Raw genomic sequence first — 7,219 nt, 5'->3', positions numbered from 1 at the left:
CCTTGCTAAGGGCACTCTCTTCTTCTCAGTTCTTCTCTGTCTTCAGGGAGATTTACAGTAGAATTCTTTACATGTAACTCAGAAGTAAGACCCATTAAGTTCAATGATGCTTAATCCTTAAGTATGTGAATATAGGATTTCTTCTTTAGCTTCCAAAGTACCGAGTAATATAATAATGATTTCTATTTTTAAAAAAGAAACTCAGACAAATATAATTTTTCAATATTATTTTGCCAAGATAACTTGGATTTCTTTCAAACTCTTTCTGTCTCTCTTTGTAGTCGTTCACAATCTATGCAAAATTAAAACTTCCAGGTTCCTTTGACTTCAGAGTGAGAGCTAAACATGTGCCAAAGGTTGTATGTATCCTGTGCTCACTTACCTGGGAGTTAGTGACACTGAATGCAATGGATCTCCTGAGTGTTGCACAGTAAGTGCGGCCCTCCATGCCTTTCTTTCTGGCCCTTGGCATTCTCCTCAACCCACACCTCTCACTGCCCCTGCTCTGTGCTTTCTCTGGGTACTTTTGCCTGGCTGAAATGTGTCCCTGAACTGTGATAATGCCACCCATTTGACTGGGTTTGCCCTAGCCACTCTGGGCGGCTCCCAACAAAATATTAAAAATGCAATAAAACATCAAACATTAAAAACTTATCTAAACAGGGCTGCCTCCAGGTGTCTTCTAAAAGTCAGATAGTTGTTTACTTCCTCGACATCTGATGGGAGGGTGTTCCACAGGGCGGGTGCCACTACCGAGAAGGCCCTCTGTAACCTTACTTCTTGCAGTGATGGAACCACCAGAAGGCCCTCGGCTCTGGACCCCGGTGTCCTGGCAGAATGATAGGGTATACTGGTCCGAGGATGTTTAGGGCTTTAAAGGTCAGTACCAACACTTTGAATTGTGCTTGGAAACATACTGGAAGCCAGTGAAGATCCTTTAGGACTGGTGTTAACATTTTTAACATGTTAGTTCATCTGCAAGCCGATCTCTCAATGGCTACTAGCCACAACAGCTATGTTTTACCTCCACTTTTGGACACAGGATACTTCTGAATACCGGTTGATGGGAATTGTGGGTTGGGAGAGCGCTGTTGTGGTCAGGCTCCGTTTGCAGGCTTCCCACTGGTTCTGAAAAGAGGAAATCTGGTCTATATGGGTCTTTGGCCTGATCCAGCAGGGAACTATTTATTTTCTGTTTATTTTCTTGTGTTTTCCCTCTCCACACTCCAACTCCCTGCCTTATGTAAAGGGAGGTAGGATTCCCGTTGCTAATTCATGCTAAGAAACAAAGCATTTCTAAAACTGTGAAAATGTACACAGTGTAATATAGTAGTGGAGTGTTTTCCGTATTTTTTTCCTGTGGAAAATATCCACCTCCACATTCCTCGTTACCTGGGTCCTGTATTTCCATAGGCAACTCTGCACATACAATAATGTCTAGCCAGTGAGCCAGGTTTTAATGTCAATTATTTAATGTAATTGTTTTCGTTTTGTGTATTAGCGCTAGGATCTGACAATGTTAGATTTATAGATATAGAATGACTGAGATTCTTGGCTGTTATAAGCTCTTAGTAAGAAATATTAGATACGTTTCCATGGGAAAGGCTCAGGAGTTCATATATTTACAAAATCAGTGTGCATCTGCCAAGTTATGAAACAGTATTTGGATGTAAAGTTTATATTAATCTCTACTTACATTTTTTTAAAAATAAACATTAGAAATCAAATGCCTAAGCTTAGTATGGAATTTTTTTTAGAAAACTCTTACTTTTAGATAAATGTAGCATTTTGGCACATTTTGCCATGAAGCAAAATATCACTTCAATATATCGCTTACAATATATGAAGAATAAAACCAGCCACAGATTATATTAAAGCGTACACTAACTTCAGTTAAAAGTGCTATGAAGTACAGATGGCCAAGAAATTCAATTCAGGTCTCATTTGAAGCTGAATGGATCACATTTGCACTTTCTGAAGCAATATGCAAACCGAAACACAACTTTCATTCAAAATTCACACTGATCCAAAATTTGCAGTTTGCCAACCAAACAATGCTTACGAAGAAGCCTATATTAAGGTGCAGAAAAATGCCTATATTGATGAAAATAACAGACACAAATCTACTATATATGTTGGGGAAATGGTTGTCTTTCTGTTTGTTCTCTGTTCGTTTGGATGGTTCACAATACCTTGGCAGCAGACTTGGCATGAGAGTTCCCTTGGTGGGGGCAGTGCTCGTCATCATTTGGATGTCAACCGCCATTTTGAATTAAGATGGCAGACCGAAACATGACTTCAGTGAGACTTTGTCCATTTTGGGGCATAGGTTCGACTGCCTCTCAAAATACTGTCACCCATTCGGATTCTGGGTACCATTTTGAAACAAGATGGCAGACCAACACGTGACTTGGGCATGACTTTACCCATTGTTTGGCATAGGTTAAACCACCACTCGAAATATTGTTGTCCAATGTGGTACAAGGGTTCTGGAGGTGTGTGTGCATTTGTGTGTGTGTGTGTGTGTGTGTGTGTGTGTGTCTTCATTGCTCCTTGGATGCTGAGTGCCATTTTGAACCAAAGTAGCAGACCAAAATATGAGTTTGGCATTATTTTACTCAATTTTTGGTGTGGCGAGTCCAAACTCACAGAATACACTATAATTTTATTTATTTATTTTTTTTAAAAAAAAGACAAACACATTATTTTTTTTGCTTATTAAAAACCTGGGCCAACATCAGGCATTCCTCACTAGTGCATTATATTAGAGGAAATTGCTTGCACAAATATGTACCTTAGCCAACATTTCAGTAAAAAATGTGTTTATTAGGAGAAATTCAAACTAGAATGCTGATGAATTTTCATGAGGATTTTTTAAAAATTGCAAATTGCTGTAAAATGTGGAGCACTGAATTGAAGAGTGGTAAAATAAGAACTAAACTAAAGAGAGAACTAAAGCTGGAACATCCATCCTTCCTAGTCCAACTATCTGACTTTTAGAAGACATCTGAAGGCAGCTCTGTATCGGGAAATTTTTAGTGTTTGATGTGCTACAATTTTTTATATATGCTATAAGCCACCCAGAGAGGCTGGGGTAACCCAGCCAGATGGGTGGGGTATCAATAATAAAATTATTATTATTATTAAATTATCCCCACTGTGAAGTAAAATTGCCTTACCCTGCTTTCTAAGAACTGGGAGAATGGCAAGTTAAGAGTAAATCATATCAACGTGACATAAACACATCCTCTCTTCCAATCCAATTATGCTTTGGATGGTGGGTTGTTCTACAAGCTCACTATGTACTGCGCACAGCTCTTCCCAACAACATAGGACTCCATGACGTTCATAGATCACATTACAGTGGTACCTTGATTTCCGAACTTAATCCGTTCCAGAAGTCTGTTCTTGAACCAAAGCTTTCTTAAACCAAGGCATGCTTTCCCATAGCAGCGGGGGACTCAATTTACAAATGGAACACACTCAACAGGAAGCAAAACATGCTCTGCTTCCAAAACAAAGTTCACAAACCAAAACACCTACTTCCAGGTTTGCAGCGTTCTTAATCCAAGTTGTTCATAAACTCAGCTGTTCTTAAAACAAGGTACCACTGTATTTCAATTCATATTCATGAATCTTGCACATTTAATCTATTAAACCTGCTGAATTTGACCCTAACCTCTAGGGATAGAGAGGGACAACGAAAAGGGCAATTGTTAAGAAAGCTGTTCTGCTTCATTTCACATCTCTTTTGTTCAATTCTACCTTTACTTTCTCTTTCCTCTAGGAAGAGCATGTAAGACCAACCCAAGCAAATTTCTTCCCATACCTATAACCTAACACAAGGCCTTTAATGAGCCGTGACAAAGGTTAGAAACACTTCACACTCTAACAATTGTGGCTACCCTCAAAGCATCACAGGAACTGTATTTGCTGAGGGTTTTTAGGAGACCCCTCACAGAGCTGCAATTCCCAGCACTTTTAACAAACTACAGAACTCGGGATCTTACTGCCATGGGTTCTCCAGACTTTCAGACAACAGACTTTCCCCAGCCCTAACCTAGAGATGCTTCAGATTGAATCTGGAAGGTTCTGAATATAAAGCCACTGAGCCACAGCCCCTCTTGTCCTTCCAGTCTGAAACATTCATTCTTGGTGTATTTTTAAAATTTTGTGATACAGGTGTAACGTCCCCATGGCCTGCGTGTGTCATGCGTTCATCTATTAGGGCTATTGTTAACCTCCTGTCTCACACTCTAAAAATGGAACACTTGCCCGTCTGAGATTTAAGAAGCTATATTACTCAGAATCCAATTATATATCAAGTCTTGATGGCCTGACAGCTCAGCGATAACTTTACAAGGGAAAATCTTGGCCTCCAGGAGAGCTCTTGATATGAATATTGGTCTGCCTGAGATAATGAATGGCTTTATGTAAGCCTAGCACTGAACTTGACTTTGCCACTGTTCAAGCAGTTGTTAATTCATTTTATATGTGATAAATATGTATTCAAGAGAGAGTAGTGCAAAGTCTTCAGCCATATATCACATGCAACAATTTCTCCCTCATAATCTGCACTGAGTTCCCCCCTCCCTTTTGATTGTCAAAATTCAAACTATCTTTGTTCATGGGAGCACATAGTTCATTTTCCATAAATCACAGGCATAAATATTCTACAGCCTGTCTAAATGTTAATGTACACCAGAAGGAGATTCCTCCCCACACCTACAAGTCATTCTGACACAGTTTAGCTTACAGAGAATAGCTTAAAATTGGGCAATAACATATTCAGAGCCATCCAATCAGCTGTGCTGGGCGCTGAGCCTAGGTGATGTCATAGGGAGTCACAATGATGATGTAGTAAATTGAGCAGAATGGAAGGCAAGAAGCAGGGGGCACCAAATTTTGGTCTTGCTCAGGGCGCCGCTGAAATTTACAAAACCAAAGTCCACCCACTGCAAATTTTTATAAATTAACTAGCAGGCATGGGGATGACCAGTGTTCTTAGGTGTGCCATGCTTGGGAAGGCAAAGGTGAAACCTTCCCTCTGCATCTATAATACCGGTGGGGGTGGGAAATCACCTCTCCCTTCCCAAGACAGCAGTTAGCATTAGGGAAAAATCTGCCATTGATGGCAAGGGAACTTGCACAACAAAGCAAAGTGGAAATAGTTAATTATTGGCATGGATTCACAGCATACTTAAAAGTGACTGATCAAATATGTTTCGGCCACAGAGCATGAGCAGCTTTCTCCATCAGCTCATTCAGCTTTACTGAGTGATATTATAGGCCTTCTCTTTACGCTTGGCTAGCTGATTAGCTCTATGATGGTTCCCTGATTACTTTATTTGATATGTATAGGAGATGTTATGTTGTTTATTCGTTCTGCTTTGCTATTCTGTTCACTGCAACTAAATATATAGGTGCACACCCTCTGGGTTTTGTTGTTTCTTTCACATGGAAAGTCTTAACAAAGTGTTCTTAAAAACAAAGTAAGAAAGCACGACTGAGTGAAAATCTTCGTTGCAGAGAAAATGGGTGGATTGCCCGTGATCTTCAGTACTGCACCCAATGTGAAATGTGGACAATCTGAGTATCAGTATTAGTCACAAGAGATTGTGAGCGGGGATCAAGACGGGATTGGGTCCTCTTCTTGTCAATTGCCTGCGCTTCCCACACAATCACCCTCTTTCCCCCGCCCCTTTGTGAGAGACAAAGGGCCTTTCTAGGAGCGGTGAAAATGTTACTGTTATTAAACAAGCCATCAAAATCTAGAGCATGGGTAGGCTAACTAAGGTTCGGGGGCTGGATCCGGCCCAATCGCCTTCTAAATCCAGCCCATGGACGGTCTTGGAATCAGCATGTTTTTACATGAGTAGTATGTGTCCTTTTATTTAAAATGCATCTCTGGGTTATTTGTGGGGCCTGCCTGGTGTTTTTACATGAGTAGTATGTGTCATTTTATTTAAAATGCATCACTGGGTTATTTGTGGGGCATAGGAATTTGTTCATTTCCCCCCAAAAAATATAGTCTGGCCCCTCACAAGGTCTGAGGGACAGCGGACCGGCCCCTTGCTGAAAAAGTTTGCTGACCGCTGATTTAGAGTGTATTTATTTTAAACATTGATAACCTGCCCTTAAGCCAAATACCAGTGGTAAGAAGGTCCCTGCCCTCAAGCTTACAATCTGAAAAGATTTGACACACTAGGAAAAGCAGATAGGGAGAGAGGAGAAGTTATATATATAAAAAGCAATCTCAGGCTCCAGTTCTTAACATTATAGCTTTTCTAGAATAATAACATTGCTCTGTCTATGCCAGTTCTAGTTGACCTCCCCAAATCCAGAAACAGACGAAGGTATAATTAAATAAGGAAAATGTATCCTGCTTGTTAGCCCTGCAGTCAGTGGCATAGTGGGGTGCGGGCACAGGGGCAGTTGCCCCGAGTGGAAAATGGTTAAGGGCCCAAAAATTCAACACCTGGTGCTGCCTCAGTACAGCTGTGTGCTTCCGTCAGCCATTGAAATTGGCTTCGCCATGCGAGTCAGGAAGTGACTTCTCTAGACAACGGAATGACTCTTCTTATCTCTGGGGCAGCTGTGATTTCACAGGTGACGTGGATGCTGTCAGGCAGTTGAATGCACTTGTGTACTCCATCTGTTCCCTTCCCTCATACACCCCCCCCCCGGGGGGCTGGCAACCCACACTATGCCACTGCCTGTAGTGGTCTCAAGTCGCTTAGATACCTGTAGCATTGCAGCAGGCAGTAAGTTTGTTGGAGAGCTGCAGTGGAAAGTGGAAGTAGCAAAGGGTGAAAGGAGTCTCTAAGGCTGGACCCTAAGGTCTTATTCACAGGACCAGAAAGATGAAAATTGTATCTCTGAAGGCAAGATACACGAGCCATCCCTGTAACAGAGGGGTGAATGCATGAGGTCTCTCTTTGACCACAAATGATGAATGCTAGCAATGTGACTCAGTTGTGCTTCCTGTGACTGTGCATATAACTAATGGCCAAAGTTACTGCTTTACAGTGGTAATGCAGGCCACTGGTTGGGGTGAATGGCAGCAAGAATGGTCCCCTTCAGGGATGTGTCAAACATTTACAGCAAGACCCACTTATATCATCTTTCTCTAGTTCTAGCAAAGGGGAAGATTAGCTATTCTATTTGAGTATGGTAAATACATTGTAATAATCAAACTGAATAGATCTAGCTTATACTG

The sequence above is a fragment of the Podarcis vaucheri genome, assembly GCF_965113315.1.
Source record: "Podarcis vaucheri genome assembly, chromosome: 12".
NCBI classification, from domain to species: Eukaryota; Metazoa; Chordata; class Lepidosauria; order Squamata; family Lacertidae; genus Podarcis; species Podarcis vaucheri.
The sequence above is the reverse complement of the archived record's forward strand: the minus strand, read 5'-3'. Positions refer to the sequence as shown.